Source organism: Sinocyclocheilus anshuiensis, unplaced genomic scaffold (assembly GCF_001515605.1).
Source record: "Sinocyclocheilus anshuiensis isolate Anshui unplaced genomic scaffold, SAMN03320099.WGS_v1.1 scaffold426, whole genome shotgun sequence".
NCBI lineage: Eukaryota > Metazoa > Chordata > Actinopteri > Cypriniformes > Cyprinidae > Sinocyclocheilus > Sinocyclocheilus anshuiensis.
In genome coordinates, this window is record NW_015542362.1 from 261,801 (window position 1) to 283,886 (window position 22,086).

Below are 22,086 nucleotides of genomic sequence, written 5' to 3' on the forward strand. Positions count from 1 at the left end.
CACTCTTTCACCCTGAATGCAGGGCTCTTTCTGACCCGGACCTGACCCGATAATGGGCCGGTAATGACCCGTGATTGACCCGGCCAGCTACTGACCTTGCTGGAGCCTGGCCAAAAATGCACCCCTCAGCACTGGCTCAATAAACAACAGAGCACATTCCTTCCTCCCAAACGAACCCACTCGCACAAACACACACATTTAGACGCAGATTCAGTGCTGGGAATGCAAACAAACACAATCAAACATGTCATCAAACTTGCAAAAAGAAAAAAGGCAAATGACTATACAACAATCTCTGTATTCAATCGCAGATGCACAAAAGACGCAGGAAAAATATGTGCCTATGTGTGTATGAGGACATGGCTGTTAGTATGTTAAATTCATTATTTTAATTGAGCTACAGCAGGTTTTTGTGTAGTAAAGCTACAGTCTTCAGCTGTCTTTCCAAGTATATAGTGAAAATTTGTAGGATTAAATATACGTCACATATTGTCTTTGTCTTTCAGCATAAACACACAAAGCTGAGGACAATCAAAGTTTGATTAAAGTTTATATTTCCAAGATGAAGCCAAGCTAAAATTGCATTATCTAGGTCTGTTAAGAAAAATATCAGCAACATTCCGTGGGTTGCTAAACTGCAAAATTAGCAAAATTTTGAGGGCAAAAAAGGTCAGTTTTCAATAGTGTATCAATGAATGAAGTCACTTTCAAACCAATGAGCTTTGTAGGATCTGTATGGGAAAATCTTTTGCTCTCAAGTGAAATTCCTGATCGTATTCCTGATGAAATGACTGGATTTCGCCTCACCTACGAAAACGGCAAATTTGACCGAATAATAATAAATGTAAAGTCACCTTTAGTCTGACTTCACAAAAAGAAAAAAAAAACTTGTACAATATCAGACTAAAGCAATTATTAAGTCCATCTGAAATCAAACTTGACAAACAACAAATTTAACCACCTGATTTTCAAACCATGTGCACACACCCTGTGCGATGGCAGATAAGCACCTGCGTAAGATAAGTGCTTTTTGGATTTGCATTCATATCTTGTTTGTTCCTTTCTTCTCTCTTCTGCCCGCTGGCATGGTCTGCACAGACCCACCAAGGGAGCAAGGCTGAGAAGCGAGAGAGAGTGTGAGAGAGAGAAAAAAGCCAGGTTTTGCCGCTGTCATTTGTAATCTGAATGCACTTGCATTCCACATAGCGCGAGCTAGTGTGTCAAACTCGTCCATGACCTGGGTTTCACCTTTCCGCTCTGCCTCTCCGCCCCGCCTTCACCTCCCAATGAACTTCCACTCGGTCTCTCTCTTTGACCTCGGCGTGACCCCCAACAGTGTTATCGGCCCCTCTCTGAACAAACAGAGGCCCATGCTGGAGAGGAGCTGGGGCATGGGGGCGGGTGGGTGCTGGATTATCACTTCCTCTCATTCTTCTAAAAGAAAGAATGATGGAGAGAAAGGGAGGGAAGAAAGAAAACATGACGTTGCACATTGATGTGCTACTCTCGGTTCCCTCTCAGCTTCAGCGTCACCCCTCGTCCACACTATCTCTCCCCGCTCTGGGCCGTTTGGATGAGGGCTTATAACAGTTATTCCGACCGTCGTACTTGTTTGTTTGGAACGCAGCAGGAATAGCTATTCTCGTTAATAGCCTGGGGGTGTTGGGAATTGACTGCCGTGTTATTCTTTTTTCCCCTTAGACTTGTTGCTCTTTCTGGCAGCGTTCTGGAAAAACAAGGTTTGATTTGCCACTTTACTGTTGCAATAAATCTAAAAATGCTCTGGTGGGGAGCTTGTTATGTAATGATCACCTATGCCCCAGTAACCTAGTAGCCACCTACAACGGATTGTGAACAACCAGCCGATGAAGTACAATTATTCATCACGACTTAATGAGGTCAATGTGAATGAGCTGCTATGTAAAAGAAGGAAAACTAAGATGAGAGGATAACGTTCTTAACCTCGAAGTCAATTAGTTTTGTGTTCTCTAGTCACTAAAGTTAATTTGTTTTGTTCTCTTTGTGGCATCAGTGCGACTATCAGTTCAACCACGCCTTCTCCTCTCACTCCGTTTCTCGTTAGCTCTCCTCTCACCTCTGGCTGCCCTCTGGCTCTCACCGTTGTTTAGTGCATTCTAGAACTGGGCCATCAGCCCCAAAGGCTCACGCAGGCCAAAGTCAGTTGAGCTTGAGCCTGAATAATGATAACATTGATAATAACCAGCACAGAAAAGAGAGATCAGCCTAGTAAAGAAAGCAATAACAATAACTCTCACCTAAAACAACCAGAAAAAGAGGCCAAAGTAAAACTTAGTAAAACATATACGTGGCTGCCCTATATTCAGAAGGGCCTACTCAGTTATCTGGCAGAGTAGCTTCAGGTTATGTCTTAAAGGGGTCATATGATGCGATTTCAATTTTTCCTTTCTCTTTGGAGTGTTACAAGCTCTTGGTGCATAAAGAAGATCTGTAAAGTTGCAAAGACTAAAGTCTCAAATCCAAAGAGATAGTCCTTATAAAACTTATGAGTCAGTCACGCCTACCTAAAACAGCTCGTTCTAACACGCCCCCACATATCTACGTCACTATTTGGGCGGCGTTATTTAACTCTTCCCACATCTTCACGCAAAGAAAGCAGGCATAACTTTTATTCTCGCTGTAGTATTGTTGTTGCCGCCGCCGCCATGTCGTGAAGGCGCTGTGTGATTCGTTGTGAAAGCGAAACTACTTTGTTTGGCTTTTAAAAGTCTACTAAACATAGGATGAGTCACAATGGGCTGGAATGGGAGTTGTGATTTGAACCGCAGCAAATGGGCTCAAGTGCACGGTCGTAAATGTGAACGACGAGCAAATCCGATACAGATACAGCAGCAGTAAACGTCTGCTGGGAGCAAATATGAGCATAAGAGATTCATAACATCTTCAAGTGCTCTGAAAGAAAGACGCCAGCAAAGAATAAATAAAACAACTGAAATCAAGAGGATAATCAAGTATCTTTGTTGGCCTCTTCAAATGATCTGCAAACAGTTTTCTCTGATGTACTCATCAAAAAATTAGAATTTTCCTAGTTTAAAGGCCTAGTTCACCCAAAAATGAAAATTCTGTCATTAAATACTTACTGTCATGTTCTTCCTAACCCATAAGATTTTCATTCATTTTTTATTTATTTGTCCCTCTATTGAAGTCAATTCCTCCAAAACGTTTTGATGCTTAAATAACAAATATCTGATCAATGCACGTACAGAGAGCAAATGGAAATGGAAGATCAACAGTACATGCTTGATGCGAAAAATTCTATTTGGTTCTCACGTCAAGCACGTTTGAGATTCTTTTTATCATATTTGATGTTCTCCATGTATGTGCATTAATCATGTTTATTTGTGAATAAAAACATATATCTGCTCACCATATAAAGTAATCTTCATTTTTGGGTGAACTATCCATTTTAATTGTTCAATTATATATGTCTCTGACATTTATCACTGATTCCCTGTGAAGTGTTTCAATACCCAATTTCCTTCAAATCAACATTGTGTTGCAGCATTTTCAATAGGAGTAAAAAGAGATCGAAGCATTTTGACGAGCAAATTTGTTGGGTCTATGGCTAATAGAAATTGTGGAAAAATCAGAGAGTGGGTTGAGATACTTCATAGAATAAATAGCAACTGTGATCCCCAATCATCCTGTCCACCCTGAGTCAATTAACAAGTTACGAACTCACAACTTTTAAGATGCCTAGTTAACATCCATGCATTCTGATCCTTATAGCATCACCGCTTATGTTCATTTTTAGAGATTTTTTGTGGGAAATCTGTTAACGTTACTGAGGAAAGTCATGAAAAGAGTCTTATCTTAAAATTGACCTGTGTAGATATAAACAACATATAATGAACAGAGGTCTGAATCAAAAACACTTCGCTCAGCTATCCATGGTTCTGGATCATGCGAATGCAGAGAGAGGAGCGGAACGAAAAAAGGGGAAGGAGCAGCAACTAAAGCATCATTCAACATCAGTCAAAGTTCACCGGGAGGAAAATGATAAGCGGTATCTGGGTACTGAAAAAAAGGAAAAGTGGCTCCCTGTTTCTCAAGCCATATTTCAGTCTGCACAGTAGTAGCACACAGAGGTCAGAGGTTATCCATAGAGGTTATCTTGGCTTAAGCCAAGCTTGGCTTAAAGCGTCCAGCAAAGCAGCAAGCAGGAGACACTCAAACACAAATCTCAGGCTATGCAAACATACACGCTCTTAACTGTTGGGAAAAGATACTCATGTCAATCATCAAGAATTAACAATGTTGAACATGTGCTTTCTTTTCTGTCTAAAAACACTTTCAAATGACACAGTCCTAGAAGCACCAGTGCTGGAGATAACAGCAACTGTCAATCAAAACAAGAGAAAGAGTAAAAGAAGATTAAGAGGTCGAGACCAAAAAAACAAAACATAAAAAATAAAGGGGTTCATAATAAAAAGACGACGATGTGGAGGAGGAAGAGAAAAATGATTGAGAGGGAAAGGAAAAGGAGGCAGCAAGGGAGAGCAGGAGAAGAAGAAGAGGGAGTTGTTGTGCAGGATTCAGATGAGACAGGTCAAAGAGAGGGAACAAAAATAAAGGAGAAACATGGTCAGAACTTTACAATAAATTTCAACTCATTATCTTTAGTTAATACAGGTATATAAACTAACAATAGAAAAAAAAAACACATTTTAAAGCATTTATTAACCTAGGTCGATATTAACATTGTAATATGTGACCCTGGACCACAAAACCAGTCATAAGGGTCAATTTTTTTAAATTGAGATTTATACATCATCTGAAAGCTGAATAAATAACCTTTCCATTGATGTATGGTTTGTTATCATACAATATTTGGCCGATATACAACTATTTGAAATTCTGGAATCTGAGGGTGCAAAAAAATCAAAATATTGAGAAAATCATCTTTAAAGTTGTCCAAATGAAGTTCTTAGCAATGTTTTTTTGGCAATTGCTAAAAATATACCCCAGCGACTTAAGACTGGTTTTGTGCTCCAGGGTCACATATAACAAATTGCAACAGATAATTTCTACCGTCTTGTGACATACATCTGAGTGAATCGGATTATCGAAATGAAAAAAAATGAAGAATGAGACTTTGTTCTTTGTCAATGCAAGCTTATAGTTGATAAGAAACTGGTGAGGTTTAAACTGACTAAATGATTAGGTTGTCGTTTCACTGGAAGAGTTTTGATTAAAAATGACAAGATCAAAACTCTACATTACACCCTGTGCTAAAAATCTTGGTGTTCTTTTTGATTGCAACCTGGGTTTTGAGAAACAAATTAGTGCAGTGGTCAAATCAAGTTTCTTCCACTTACGGCGTTTATCAAAAATCAAATCTTTACTCTCTGTAAATCAGTTTGAACAGATTATTCACTTGTTTGTTCTATCTCGTTTAGATTACTGTAATTCACTATACTATGTTATAAGTCAGTCCTCTATAATGCGTTTACAGATGGTCCAAAATGCTGCTGCAAGGTTGCTGACAGGCAGACGGAGGTTCGATCACATCTTGCCCATTCTTATTTCACTAAACTGGTTACCAGTCAAATTTAGAATTATTTTTAAAATTTTAACCTTTGTTTGTAAATCTCTGCATAATCAAGCCCCATCATATCTCTCTGAGGCAATCTCTACTTATAAGATCCAGTAATCTTGGTCTCCTCTCTGTTCCTAGATCGAGGCCTGTTGCTGGTCCTAGTCTGGAACAAATTACCAGCTTCTATTAGAGCTGCGCCCTCTTTGCCAGTATTTAAATACCTGCTTAAAAAACATCTTTTGTCAATAGCCATGTCAATTGTACTGTTATATTGTATTTTGATGTTTTGTGGTTTCTTATTTGTTTTATTTTAGCTGTATTGTACAGCACTTTGGATCAACCGGTAGTTGTGTGAAAGTGCTTTATACATAAAAAATGTGGGGAAAATGAATGATTATTATAATGATTATATAAATGCTGCTGAAGTGTTAACCATTATAATTTTATGATGTCTAATGCATTAACCAATAATAACAAATACCATTTTATTGTAAAGTGTTACTAAGATATTCAAGTAATAATCAAAACACAATCTTGCCACAATCTTAAAGGCATAGCTCACTCAAAAATGAAAATTCTGTTATCATTTACTTATCCTCATGTCACTCCAAAGATTTAACGCTTTCTTCTGTGGAATGCAAAATAAGATATTTTGAAAAATATTTTATTGTTTTTTTTTTTCTTTTTTGTATCTGCACCATGAAAGTCTAATCTTATTTTGACACCAATGTTCTTCAGAAAATCATCTCTTGTGTTCTGCAGAAGCAAGCAAGTCATACAGGAACAACATGAAGGTGAGTAAATCATGGCTTGAGAAATGGATTAGCTATTCTTTAAGTGCTATTAACATGAATGTTGCTGCATATTATCATGTCAAAACAGTGGCAGTGAAGTATGTCTATAGGGTGTACCAAAAAGAGACTATACCCTGAACTGAACTCCAGAGTGAGTAGGGCATAGTGATGCTCTCATTCAAATAGAATTCACCTTGCACTGAACTCTAAACAGAGGAAAATCTGAGCTTAAAAATAAACAATGACCACTTACCATTGGTCCACTCTGCTAGGATGCTGGTGGGGCTGTGCCACAACTGAGTGGCTCATATAATTACATTAGGAGAAGCAGAGACCTACATGATTAGGTCAGAACAGAAGTCTCAAGAGGGCTTCAGAGAATTTCAGATGAGTAAAAGCTCAAGCCCGAAGTATTCTGACAGTCGTAACTCGATTAAAGGGTACAAGCATCTCTATGTCTAAAGTTAAACAAACACAGACCGCAAAATACAAAGAGTTCATGTGAATAAGGTTCCACCTTTTCAAGTCAATGACAATACTAAATTGATACAGAGTTTTTACTCTTACTGGGTGTGTATAGAACAAGTCACTACAGGACACTGCTAATCTCTAACTGCAAAATGAACATTTGCTGAGGAAACTCTAAGCAGGTCCAAAACGCACGAGGGAGGTTGGGGTCAGTGGGTGGTCAAGATGGCAATGGTTGCGGTGGCCGATACACTCTGTCTCTAAGCTGAACCCCACTCGGGTCATTGTTCTGTTATCAGTCCTTTTCGCTCTGTTAGCAAGCCACATCTGGGACAAGTGAAAACAGCCCTCTTCCTGAGGCCGCAACGTCTGAGGAGCCATAGTCTGGGGAAGACTTGGCCTCAAACTTACCTTCCTGTCCTCTTCAGACAAGGAAGAGTTATCTCGGGGGTTATGGTGTGGTGAAGCGGTCACAGAGACCTGAGGAAAGTGGCTAAATCCCACAGAATGCAAAAGAGTCTCATTTCTGAAACATTTAAAGATTTCAAATAGCTGCGTAAGTGAACCTTAGAAAAAGCTGGTTCACTGAAATCTTAGTAAAATCGAACTATGACAGAAGTATTACAAAAAGTTATCCAAAAAATGTCCAATATTAAAATTAAAATAATAAATGTATAACTATAAATAAATATATAAAGCATTTTTTATATATTACATTAATTATAAGGTGCTACATAGACTTTGGGTCACAGAACAGTTGATTTGGCACGTCCCTCTGTATACTCTCTGTGACCTTCTGGCTGATTGTTTTGACACTTATTTTAATAGAGTTACAGACTTTAATTCATGGACATTTGACAGCGTTTACGTTAGCCTAGGGGAAGAGGTGGCCTCACTTTCAACTTCCTGTCCATTCAGAAAAGAGAGTTATTGCCAGGTCAAAATGACAACAAAACAGTCACAAGCCTTTTCGGTCGAATGCAGGATAGATCATCTAAGAATGAGTGTTAATAAATGAACGCACAACATCTATGGATGAACAGTAATGTCTCACAGGTGGAAGATGAGCTCATTCTCACTGTCCATTTCTCCACACAACCCTTTTAAGGGTGTTGCTGGTGGTAATTAATAACTGTTAGATTGAAAAACTTGGCACTGGCCTGGGGAAGACATGACCTCCCTTTTACCTTCCTGTGGATTCCGACAAGGTAAAAGTTATTGCTGGAGCAGCAGTGTGACAAAACAGTCAGAGCTAAGAGCTGGTAGCAAGAATCTAAAAGAAAAGCTGAGAGGAACACAGAACAGAAAAAAAAGAATGAGGTTGAAATATTTACAAGAGGTTTTAACATTCTTAAATACATGCAGTCAAAATAATGTTCTATGTACGGTGGCCGAGAGAGCTCAACGCGCTGCAACTTCAGAAGACACATGCAAATAGAAAAAGCACCAGCAAATCAAGAAAACATCTTCATCAGTTTGACAGCAGGTGCTGCAAATTCTCACAACGCAAACAAATAAAGAAACGCACTGCAAATGCTCACAACACAACCAAATAAAGAATTGTATTTGCAGCGTGTTTCTTTGTTTGGTTGTGTTGTGAGTATTTGCAGCACGTGTGTTGTCAAATTGATGAAGTTGTTTTCTTAATTTGCAGGTGTTTTTTCTATTTGCAGCACGTTGAGCTCTCTCGGTCACCGTATCTATGCATGATCTACATACAGTATGTTACCTAATGTACTCAACACTGACATAGATTACTCTTATTCTGAAGTAAATATATAAAAAAGAATTATGAAGATGTACACGATAGATTTGTGCCTTCACATTACAGGAAAATTAAAATAATTGAGGACTGATTGAGGATTTATCAAAAGTGATGGTAAAGATTTTACAAAAGACTGAATACAAAAGAAAATTAGTATTTTAAATAAATGCTTTTTTTAACTATTCATTAAAATGCATTACGGTTTTCATAAAAGTATTAAGCAGCACAACTGCTTTTAACTAATAAGAAATGTTCCTTGAGCACCAAACCAGCATTTGGTTTTACTATTTTTACTTAGATTTGATCAAACAAATGCAGAATTAGTGAGCACAGGAGACTTTTAAATTTATTACAGATCCCAAACATAAACAGTAATGTATATGTATACACAAAGACAGAGACATACAAATAGTAGTGTAGTTTTTTTTATTTTTTTATCAGAAATTGTGATGTTAAACAATTTCTGTAAAAAAAAAAAAAAAAATTTGAAATAACTGCTTTTAAAGGTCTGTCTTTAAAGGTTTTGTAAGCTAGTGCAGAAAAAGCACGTGGGCTTTTTACTTTCGTAACTTGACTAACGTGCTTTCTTCCAAAATGCGCTAAAACAGGATGAAATGCTGTGGAATATTCAAATATGAAAAGGAAATTCAAAACAGCTTTATTACGAGCATGACACAGTGTCTGTTGTTGAGGCGGATCCATCCAGAAATCATATTGGTGTCAAGGGTGTCTCATCGTTCACGTTTATAAGAAAAGAGCCTTTTTAAGGTTTACAGGAAATGGACAAATCAAAACGACTCTTACAGCTGCTGTAAGAAAATGAAGATTGATTGTGGATCTGCGTGTGTTTGTTTGTGCGTGTGGTGTGGTGTGGTGACAGACAATAAACCAGCATTACAGAACTCCTACCCCTTTCACAGGGCATAAATAACGATATAATCTGATCAAAGGCTTTTTTGGTGATGGCGAGGTGCTGTCTCTATAGACGTGAACTCTGATAGCCCTCATGATCAGGGTCACCAAAAGGCTACAGACTGAATAGTGCTTACTCATGATCACCGCAGCATGAAGACAAACAGATAAACAGCTGCCAAAGTAAGGGAAAGAGAGAGTGAGAGAGAGAAAAACAAAAAAAATGAAACTAAGGGTCAGGTTGGTGCTTGTTATCCCGATGGAATTCACCAAATCCTATTTACCTTACTTAATGGCAAACAAATTGGCATTTGTAAATGGCCTACAACACATTGCGCTTTCCGGTAAGAAGGTGATGAGGGTTGAGATGGAGGTTATTAAAGAGGCAAGACCGGTAAAACAACCTCTCCGTCAAGCCTTTAAGTACAAATTCACAGAGGAGAATGAGAAAATAAGGAAAGAAAAATAGAGGGAAAAGAAACAGGGGTAAAGAGAGAAAAAAGGAGAGAAGGGGAAAATAATACCAGGCTCTCTTTTCAGTACCCCCGTGCTCTCCCGTGAGGGCATAGCCCCTGGCGCGGGACTGATCTGAATGGAAGGTGAAGTGGTACGAGGTGAGGGGCTCAGACTTTAGGTCCCGCCTGACTCCCTGACTGGACCAAAGCCAAGGTTACCGGAGGGTCAGCTCGCCCCTTTTCTCTCTCTCTCCCGCTTTCCAGCATGTATAACATGCATAACACACACAGACTTACTGCTTTACCATACAACCCCACCTCGGCCTGCCAGTACTTACTGAGCCTGCGAGAGACGGAGAGGGAGAAAGAGCGAGACAGATAGCACGTCAGGCTTATCGTCCGCTGGCTCCGAGGGAATGCGAGCAGGGTCGGCCGGAGGCCACTCGACTGGCCCACCCCCTACTCGCTTACTCTCTCTCCCTTGGACGGAAAGAAAGGCGGAAGGCTGGAGAAAGTGATTACACCTGGTCTGGTTCTGGCTGTTAACTAGAGGAAGGTCAGCCAGCGTGCGCCAGGGCCAGGATGAGTTCATGGTCCAAAACGTCACATTCATGTATCTTCCCATTCGCTCCCCCGTTCTCTTTCCTCATCACTTAGAGTTGTCAGCTGTGCGCTCTAAATAATACATTGACTGAAGTTTGCAGATAGCATGCATAAACACAGCTATTTGTGCACATTAAAAAGATGAATATGCACAACAATGTTGCTCTGTGCATGAAAGTAGTGTTAAAAAAGGAAGATTCCAAGTGCATCTAAGAAAAGAAAAGATAATTATTTTTCCAGACATTGCTTTCAAAAGGTTAAGAAAGATGTTCTATAGATCAGATATGTAGAAGTGATCCATCATGGACTGCTTATATTTCTTGAGATGTTCAAAATGTGTAAGTTGCTTTCTAAGTTGTAATCTATCTATCGGAAAGCAAAACCACTGAATAGGGCCCACCCCCTACTCGCTTACTCTCTCTCCCTTGGACGGAAAGAAAGGCGGAAGGCTGGAGAAAGTGATTACACCTGGTCTGGTTCTGGCTGTTAACTAGAGGAAGGTCAGCCAGCGTGCGCCAGGGCCAGGATGAGTTCACTGTCCAAAACGTCACATTCATCCATCTTCCTGCTCGCTCCCCCGTGCTCTTTCCTCATCACTTAAGAGTTGTCAGCTATTTGCTCTAAATAGTACAATGAATGAAGTTTGCAGGTAGCATGCATAAACAGCAATTTGTGCACATTAAAAAGATGAATATGCACAACAATGTTGCTATGTGCATGAAAACAGTGTTAAAAAAGGAAGACTCCAAATGCATCTAAGAAAAGAAAAAGAAAAAGCATTGCTTTCAAAAGGCTAACAAAGATGTTCTGTAGATCAGATATGTAGAAGTGATCAATCATGAGATGTTGTTTTTTGAGATGTTCCAAATGTGTAAGTTGCTTTCTAAGTTGTAATCTATCTATCGGAAAGCAAAACCACTGAATAGCTGCAGGGTATATTTATAAATATTAATTTCATAACAGTATTTATCAGTAATAATCAATAAAAAGGAATGATAATCATCAATAAAAACAAACATCTACTTGTCTCCACCTGCAGTTAAATAATTAAACCCTGGTATGGCGTTTGTTCCCCATTTATTGTCTCCTTTACAGCCAGATGTTCTGCACACAGGAACACTGAGCACAGGAACATACAATTCACACAAACTGACTAAAACAGGGCTCCTAGGGTGTAAGTTACCAGAACCAAGGGCCAGAACTGAGGGAAAACCACAGATATGTGGGTCCCATAAATGGGACCCCTATATCCACACCCAGCCACACTCTCACAAAAACATTATATTCTACACATATGAAAAGTGGTGGAGCTCCAGTCCAGCTGATGGACAACAGGATAGTCTGTTTTGATCTGGAGTATTTTACATGTATTTTAGAATGTGTAAAGTGTAATTTAAGGAGGTAATTTTCTCACTCTCATGCTGTTCCAAACTAGTATGACTTTCTATGGAAAACAACAGAAGATATTTTACAGGGGTCATGAACTGAGAAATCAAAATTCCCTTGATCTTTTGACATATAAGAGGTCATTGTACTATAAAAACACCCTTTAAGTTTCAGAATCAAAACTTTCTTGTTAGTCTAAAAACAGCTTCTATTAAAGCCAATCTGCCAAAACGACAGCTTGTGGAATGTACCACTCTATAATGTAATAGTGTGGCTAAACACCACCTCCAAAGAAGAAAATCAATGTCTGCTTCTACATCACTGCCTGTTTAGCCCCGCCCACCGATTCTCACATGTAGAAAGTAAATAGAGAGAGAGGCAAACGCAGGTCTACGCAGAGACCAAACGGCTCCGAAGACAAGAAGACACTGTGCAATGCCAAATTGTGGGAAAATGCAGTCTTTGCATTGCCTTCCTTCTGCTCCAAACATCAGGAGAGAGTGGATGAACTTTAATTTTAATGAGGTTCCAGACCGCCTCAGTAAGAACTTGGTCTTTTGTTCACTTCATTTTGCCAAGGATTTGTGCAAAACAAGGCACAATTTGACGCAGGACTTTTCAGAAAGATTGCAACTAAAAGACAATGCTGTGCCGACATTACTGACAACACTGTCCGATTCTATCCGACAGTAAAATCGCACCACACAGGTGTGAGTAACTGTTTTTATTACGTAGTTACTGCCGAGTCTACAATCCGCCATGCCTATTCGGTGGGTTCTAATGAGGGGGGTCAAAACAGGACAGAAAATAGCCTATTACTTCTAAATTATGATTTGGTCTGTTTTTGACCATACAATGAAAGTCAATGGGGAAACTATTCCAGATGACTGATATTTTTGTCCTTGTTCACTCCTAGATCAAATAAAAGCATTGATCAACTCACACAACACCATCAAATACGCCAACACACACCTCAAACGTCAACTAATGTCAAATCTTATTGGTTAACACGTCAAGTGGCCAAACATATTAAAGTCTGTGTTCCCATATTTAATGTAGACTGAATGTGTTAACCAATGTTTTGTTTTGATTTGACAGTAAAATGGCTTAATTTTTGTTCATCATACAAAGTGATCTTGTCACTTCAGATATACCAGTTAGTTGTATGGTTCAATTTCAAGTTACTTTAATGTCCTTTTTTGGACCTTGAAGAGTCTGGATCCTGTTGACTTTCATAATATGCTGAAACTTTCTACAAAATATCTCCTGTGTTCCGAAGAAGACAGACAGTGATAGAGGTTAGGATCAACACTAAGGGGATCTTTTTAAGGTTCCTTGATCTTTCACATCATCCACTGCGCTTTTACATACGAGAGAGAAATACAAAAAAGGGTAAGCTGGAGAAGCAGGAATCGGTTGACAGTTTGTGTTCATGCTGGAGTGAGAAAGAAGATGCATGTCAGTGCCATCCTCATAGGGCTGAATGGGACCCTGCCGCAAAGAAAGATGTCAACCCCCTGCTCAGAGAATATCTGCTCCCTCACTGACTCCATACAAGTAGGGCAGCTCATCCGTCTGACCCCTGGAGACCTGTGACAGCGCCTCAAACAGGCCTTTCACTGACACACACCAGCACGCCATTGAGAAGGAGCAGGGGGGATGGATTTAAGCATGACACACTCACTGGGCATTGAGAGGAAGCAAATGGGGGACGATTAAACTGTGGCACCTGTCACTGGCTTGTTTAGGTCGACTATGGAGAAATGGTCTGAGGAGAGCGCTGCCTGTGACGTTTCCTTTTCTTTCTCCTTCCTACATTTCCACTCCTTCTCATTCGTTTTTTACTTATTTTCCATAAGCAAAGACAGGAGAGCTGGTTTGCTTGTACAATCGAAGTTCTGTGGTAGTCTTCATTCTTTCAAACTCTATCTCTCCCTGAAGGAGCCACACAAAGAGCTGATCTGTGGGAGGCTGTAGCTGAACGGGGTGAGGAGAAGAGCACAGCCCATATGGTTTCATCCTCAATCTCTCTTTCCTGCGCACCTTCACTGCCGTCTGTCTGACCTCAGCTACTGAACCAGGCAGGTTAGAGTTCAGGGAGACTGCGGTTGACCGAGAGGCTCCATTAAAAACACAAACACACACTCAGGCTCTGGTTCTTCCTACTGACATCACTTGAAGGGAATGTGGGACAGAGGTGGTCTTAAAATCTCCCACCACCCCCAAAGGTTCCATGGTTCATACAATCATTGAACTGTCAGTGGATGACAAGAAATTGACTGGAAATCTTATTAACTGTGAAACATGATTTTATTTGTATCTGAATTTGGGCCTTTCTGTCTCTTTTGCAGTGGCAAGAGGACAGGAATTTGGATTTGCATCATCTACATGAGCACCATAGCCTAATGTGTTTGATCAAAATAATGTTTCAGAGCTCACAATATAAGCAACATTTAAAGGGACAGTTCACCCCCAAAAAAAGAAAATTCTGTCATTATTCACCATAATGTTGTTCTGAACCTGTATGACTTACTTTCTTCTGTGGAACACAAAAGATAATATTTAAAAATGCCTCTGTGCTTTTTTTCCTCTATATAATAAAAGTCAGTGGGGTCCAATGTTGGTTTGAATTCTTCATCTTTAACTACATAAACACAAAAACAACACTGTTAACTGCATTGATGTGTACATAAGGGAAGAATGTGGCATAACAGATGCAATCACGCGGACAGCAGATTGACACTTGATTCCCTCTCCCAAAGGCACAAGTTTGACAGGAAAATACCAGCTGGAAATCCCACATCTAGGTAGATTTCAGTTTCATTTTCCAAAGCAACATTTATTTTCACCATAAGTTCATTCATCTCTTAGCCAGTATTTCTACTTCTTCAGTAATGATCACATTACGCCTTGACATTAATCAGTGTTTAGTGGTAGTTTGCTTTCATTTTGACTTTTCAAGCTGCAGGGTCATAACCTTTCGCTTTTACTTGACTAGAAACTGTTAGTTGAAAATCATGTCATGTATAGATCCATTTTTCCCCAAAGCCTGCATGTTGGTACATGCTGAGCAGCAACTGCCTGAAACTAAATGTCACATTGATACTGTAAATGTTCCTTGAATGGGACACTCCCGTTAATCATTTCTCTGAACCTGCTCTGAACTTCCTCCAATACCACAAACAATATGAAGATTAATTATAGTGTCACAAATCAGAAAAAAAAAAAATGAGTTTACAAAAACGAATATTACAACTACTTCAGGAAAGATACACTACCATTCAAAATCTGGGATCAGTCTGATTTTTTATGTTTTATTTTTTTAAAGAAATTAATGCTTTTATTCTGCAAGTTTGTATTAAATTGATCAAAAGTTACAGTATAGACTTTCACGTTGTTACAACTGATTTCTATTTCAAATAAAAGCAGCTTTTAAACTTTCTTTTCATTAAAGAATTCTGAAGAAATGTATCCGTTTCAACAATACATTAAGCAGCACAACTGCTTTCAACATTTATAAAAAAAAATAATGTTTCTTGAGCAGCAAATCAGCTTATTACAATGACTTTTAAATAAATTCAGCTTTGCCATCACAGGAATAAATTACAATTAAAATATATTAAAACAGGAAACAGTTATTTTGAATTGAAATAATATTTCACAATATTACTGTTTTTACTAAATTTTTGATCAAATAATGCAGCCTTGGTGTTTTTTTTTTAATCTTTGAATCTTACTGACCCCAAACATCTGAATTGTATATACTTAACACTAGGGCTGCGTAAAAAATATCGATATCTCGATTTTAATCGATTCTCATTTTTACGAAACGATATCGATTCTTAAATCCCAAGAATCGATTAGTCTAGCCTGTTTTCAGTTAATGGATGGAACATTGAAGCGCACCTCCCATCCAATAAATTAAAGTTGATACTTTAAATATGAAACAAAGTATCAGATTTCAATTTATGTCCATTGTATTGCAGTATTTAAACAATAAATGCCGTTTTGCCGTTTTGTTTAATCTGGAGTGACAGATCGCTGTAGCGCCTCAGTTCAACAGACACAGCACTGAACTGATCATCTCCTCCACATTAATACCAGCTTCAGCACAAAATAATCATGACGATAGTCAGCCAGAAAAATTAACTATAGAGAGGAGCATTTTACTAAATATATACACCCTATAACATTCATTATATATATTTTTAGCGTTCTTTAATGCTTTATTTATGTTTGAATCAATCCGTACAAGTTTTTATGACAGCCACTATTTAATAAATGTGTATATTTAAAAAAAAACTAACTGAAGTAATTGTAACTTAATTATTATAAAAACTTAATTAAGTGCAATTTAAGCAGTTGTACAGCACAAATCAGTCAATTTTAACCTTCAATATTATAATGTAGTAGCTACCAACTGACTCTCATGTATATTTTAGTTGAGAGATTTTTTTTCCTTGAGAAAATGTGGCATGTACTGTACCTGATATGTATCCAAAATAATCTATATTGAATTGAATCGAATCGCAAGTAGGGCTGAACGATTTTGGAAAATAATCTAATTGCGATTTTTTTTTTACCAATATTGTGATTGCGATTTAATATGCAGTTATTTTTTAAAGCTCTTTGTGTTCTGTATTATTCAACAAAGACAAGCTACAAATCATTGTATAGTATGACCAACACAATATTAGATAGATTAAACATAAATGTTCTTTTCTGTAGGCCAGGGATGTTATAGGATATTACGATATTACATATAGGATGTTACGATGAAATTAGGTGATGCATGAATTTATATGAATGACATTTTTATTTAACAACTACAATCACAGTATACTGACTGATTTGTTGAACTTCCAACCTTGTAACCACGTAATAATTATGACAACATAAAGCAAATAACAAATAAGCCTGGTGTAAACATTAATATGAAAGTCAGTAACAAATCACACAAACTAAAGTAGAGTGTCATCAAAGTACTGCGAGAGCTATAAGAGAGCGCGGACGTCTCCTTATGCTTTCTCTCGCCGTACTTTGATGTCATACACCGATCGATCTTCAAGTCGAACACACCTCTTTACTCTAACGTGTCATGTGACCGAGTGTAATCGCAGCCTCTGCGATTGAAAAACCGCGTTATTTCATATCGCGATATTATCGCAAATGCAATTAATCGTTCAGCCCTAATCGCAAGCTTGTGAATGAGAATCGAATCAAATCGTGAAATTTGTGTCAAAACCCAGCCCTACTTAACACACACACACAGGGCAATATTTAAACCTCAAGAGAGCCTGCAATATTTAAATGATATATATTATGTTCTTTTAAAAAATCGGCTATCAGCTACACAAATAAGGACTTCATCTTGAAGTTTGAAAAGATGAACAAAATTGCTCGTTTTGTTACGAGAAGTCTATAACTGAGGGAACATTCTCCAGATTCCTTGACTCTCCAGAGGAGATTGCTGACTGAGAATTGGGAGCAAGCAGCAAATTTCCTTAAACCGCAGTGAACTCCTTTCAGATGGGGGGCTTCAATTTTCTGGCCAGCCAAGATGTCCCCGCCTTGCACCCTGTTGCCGGAACAACATTTTTTCACTATGGGTCACAAACGGACTCTGAGTTTGTTTAGCGATTACCAAACACACACACACAAAAATGAAGAAACATAAACAGACTCCAAAATAACCCTGAGAGTATTAAATCATCGGATGGTGCCAGAACATTATAAGGATTACATTTCAATCATTCATTTCTGTACAAGCATCAAACCATGCTTAAACCAACATAACCAACTCTGACAGCAAAATTTCACCTCAGAGCACAGAGTTATCACAATCACAGAAGAAAAGTGATAGAGAAAAAGAAAAGAGGAAATAAAAAATATATATATAAGAGACTGTGAGGAGAGGAAATCAGACACAGCTGCAGTTGGACATCTAGTTAGAATAGTATGACACTAAGAAACTGCTCCAAGGGTTCAGAAGGACGGAAGCATTAGCCTCTAGTGGTGTCACTGGTTTTAGGCTTTCACCGCCAAGGACTAAGAGAAAGGAATGGAAGGGGTTAGAGAGGGGAAAAGCATTTTACATTGAATCCTTTTAACAACGTTCCAGGAATTCTAGGATAATGCCTGTGGACAGGCCACAGGAATGCTTAGCAGCCTCATGGTTCCCAAATTCACGGGACCAGGAAAACGTTCCCCCGCCCCCTCTGCTCTTCAATGCAGTGCCCCAGAATGGGTCATGAAGGGTGGGGAGGAGAGACACCACCGTAGGGGATGTAAATAAATGTCTCTCATACTTTCAACGATCACTCTCTATGGCACAAATGGATGCTGGAAGCAACGGTATTCCACCTCAACTTCTGAAATGCCCTGTGGCTTTTCTGCACCTGTACCAGAGCACCAAATTACTATGAGCCCTGCAGGGTTACCCACCAATCATAACTGACGTGAGAATGCCTTTAAAAATTCCAATTCAGTTAGAGAATTTATAATGAATATGAATGTAGAATTGCTATTTGAATTTGAATGTAAGACAGCAGAATTAGAATGAATGTAAATTCATATAACTAATTTGAAAATCTTTTAAGTTTTAAGTTATACAGGCACATGGAACGCGACAGACAGATAGAATGACAGACAGACAGACAGATAGAATGACAGAACCATAGATAGATAGATAGATCCATCAAAACTCTCAAATCTAAAACTCTACTTAAATCAGCACTTCATACCAAATAACACTTTTGTGAGTCCATGAGGGCCTCCACATCAACCGTGGCCTGGCTGCTGGTTCGTTCCACCCCCACCCCCACCCCTTGGAGCTTTTGGGAAGAATTTGGGAAGGCAGAAGATCCAGGGCAAGAGTTGAGGCATGCGGCAGCCCCGAGAACATGCACTGCTGGGGGGACAGCCTCACCGCAGAGGCCAGGAGGCCTCCCACACCAAGGCCAGCCAAGGGTTCCCAGCGCCACAAACCTTTCCTAATATAATCTGCTAATATAAGACTCCTAAATATAGAACTGCAGCCTGCAGCATGCCATTTATAATATCTTTTTTCTGATTCTTCAGAGTCTATTATCTGGGGGGGTTTTTTTTGTATCTTGCTAAAATAAACACATTTTGAAATTACAGAAAGGCCGAGTTCACAAAGTGTTTGTGAATGACAATCAATTTTGTCTTTTTGAATGTTATTTATATTCTATATGGTTCAGGCAAATCCTGCTGAGTTCAAGTTTCTCAAGTCCAGCTCTTATGTCATATTTTTCCCCCATTTTCCTCAACATTAAACTGAAGGGTTACCTTGCTCCCTGACTACAAAATACCCCCATTTTCTATTTGTATAATATTATGTATGAAGGTAGCCAGGCATTCTTCATGTGCTCATGCTATACATAATTAATTTTGCTATGACAGATGAACCCACTTCTCAAATTCAGCAGTGACATCTGAAAATTTCAGGTAGGCATTTCATTTGAAGAATCAACCAAACACCAACGTATTTAGCACTCCAAACAGCAGTATCCCCCTGCTGTGTGAACATGGCTCACGAAATAAGTCATTCATCACGTCAGTCCTCCATCCATCCTCTTACTCTACACCATTTAAAGCACTTTGAAGCGGAGTCTGGACGTTCTTCTTTTCTTTTTGTATTCTTGTCTTTTCAGATAGGAGAGTGAATCCAGGTTCCAGCCTCTCACCAAAACCCCTCCCAGTGCTTCCGGACCTTTTCGTTGTCTATCTCCATAAGGATTGACCCGCGGCCCCATCCCAGGACCCAGGAGACCGGGACACAAACGGGCCCTTCAGGTTGATTTATCGGGCGTATTCAGGGCCAGGCTCGCAGGGGGACAGAACGGTTCTGATGTCACTGATCACCAGAACAACCCCTTGAAAAAGCCACCTCTTGAGAGAAGACAGCACCTCTACCGACTTCCATCGGATGCTATTGAAATTATAATAACAATAACAGTATTAATAATTAAAGATATCTTTGTAGAGAGTCATGCATCATGACAGCTCAAAAGCAAAACATGACATTAAAAAAAGCAAAATGGCTATTTTGTTCATTCTTTTCTTCAGCATCTTCTTTTCTCCTCTTTAAAAAAAAAAACAAAGCAAAACCACACAAGCGCCTTCATGGTGAAGTCAGGTTAAAAAAAAAAAACTAAATGGAAAACAAGTGGCACTGCATCATGATGGCAGGCGGGACAAAACGGAATTGTTTTAGTGGAAGAAAGAGCTATCCGTCACTGTCTGTCAGCTCATTCATCCAGTACTCCCTGAGCATCCAGCCCATCCGTCATCCCCTCTCAGTCTCTGACACCCGCCCAGGTTGGCCACTTTGGCAACAAGGGAGGGGGTCCCAAATATGGACCCTTATAACCCCACTATTATTGTTTCCCATCCTCTCTAGATCTCGAAATTCACGAACACACATGCTACATTCTTCTTACCGGCCTTTTTTCAAACTTTCATTTGATGTGTCCCCCCAAAAAACTGTAGTTATGTTTGATACAACTGATGCACAACCGAATATAATTATTTTATAATTTTTTACTACTATTTTATACTATTAGTTGTTGCCTACTTTATTTGGAAGACAGTTGAGAGGGTAGAAAATAAGAAACAAACAGCGAGAGAAGTGAGATCGTAATCGAACTTGAATCTCCCATGTGTGCATCACTGCTTTTCTAGAACTGGGGAACAAAACTGATTCATCTATGTATTGCAATAGTCTCTATAACAATTCTGAATTGATTCACAACTGATTTAGATAAGTTCAGTGAGATGCACAAACACTAACTCGATCACTGTTTTTTTGCAGTACGGAAGACGTGAGCAGCCAAGCAGGACTGCAGATGAAAGCCACAATGTTGCAAAATAATCACTGTTCAGTATAAAGAATATTCAAAGTTTTTATGATATTAAAATAAAATCCATGGGAAAAAGGTGTTTCTTTTGCAACAAGCATTAACAAGACCAAACAAAAAAAAAGTGGTTTTAGTGTGGGTTTTGTAGTTACTGCAACTGTCTCGGAATCAAAGCATGGTTGAACCAAACCTAGGAGATCTGGTCATAACTCCTGACAAAATGTCAAGTTGCTGTTTTGCCTTTGCATGACAGAATAAATCCAATCAATAACAATTTCTGGGAAAAGATGATAATCGTTTCTGGAAAAAGACTCCCTGTAGCAGAATAAAATTATGAGGTGCTTACATATGCCCACAACATTCATGCTCTGGAGTATGCATGCTAGGCTACAACATTTTGAATGGTCAAATGAACTGCAGCAACAAAATCTATTCTGTGCTACCAAAGGGCTATCAAAATGTTCTCTAAACATAAATAATGGGATGAGAGAATAATGCCTTGGGCTGTTGCCTTTCTGGTTGCAACATCACCTTGATGTTATTCTCAATGTGTTTCAGTTTGTGTTTTTCAAGCCAGAGCACAGGCCAACATTTGCTATAAACGGCTCCAGCTCTGCAATGTTCAAGAGTGCAGAGGTGCGAATGGGATAAGATGACCTAGTGCTCGGCGGTATACCGGTTCATACCGAATACCGGTTTTTATTTTTGTTATGATATGAATTTTGAAAATACCGCAATACCGGTATATGTCACTTAAACAACGTTCAGAACGCGACACTGTTTGAAAGGGGTGTTGCACTGTGGTGAGGGAACAGCTGTATGTGTTACTAAGCGTGAAAGTTCCGAAACTGAAGCTGTAGAACTAATAGAACGTGATGACACAGAAGAACTCATCCACAATATCCACACTGACCGCCACAAATATCCACCGGCCCCTGCCATCAGCTCCCGCGTCTCACACACACACACACACACGAGCGCGACTTTAGCACTAGATTTAGCAACTTTCAGACCCTTTTAGCGGCTTTTTTCCATAGAATATTCATACTGACAAACCTAGCGACTTTTTTGTATAAACCTTAGCTATGGTTCAGTTGGAAGATTTCACCAGTGCTGTCCCGCGAACGCGAGGTCCGACTTTCCTGGAGAAGTGTCAGCTCTCTCGGCGTCTGTTCTGTGCAGAGAGCGGCAGAGAAGCAGCGCATTCAGTTGGCCGCACCGCAGCCGACTCGTCAATAAATGA

General features: G+C 39.2%; 1 protein-coding gene across 2 annotated transcripts in view; it reads right to left on the reverse strand.

Annotated features, from left to right (window-relative positions):
• The window catches only part of LOC107691897 (exocyst complex component 6B-like), a 106,850-nt gene that overhangs the window by 7,038 nt on the left and 77,726 nt on the right, over positions 1-22,086 (reverse strand). The gene's annotated exons all lie outside the window — the stretch shown is intronic.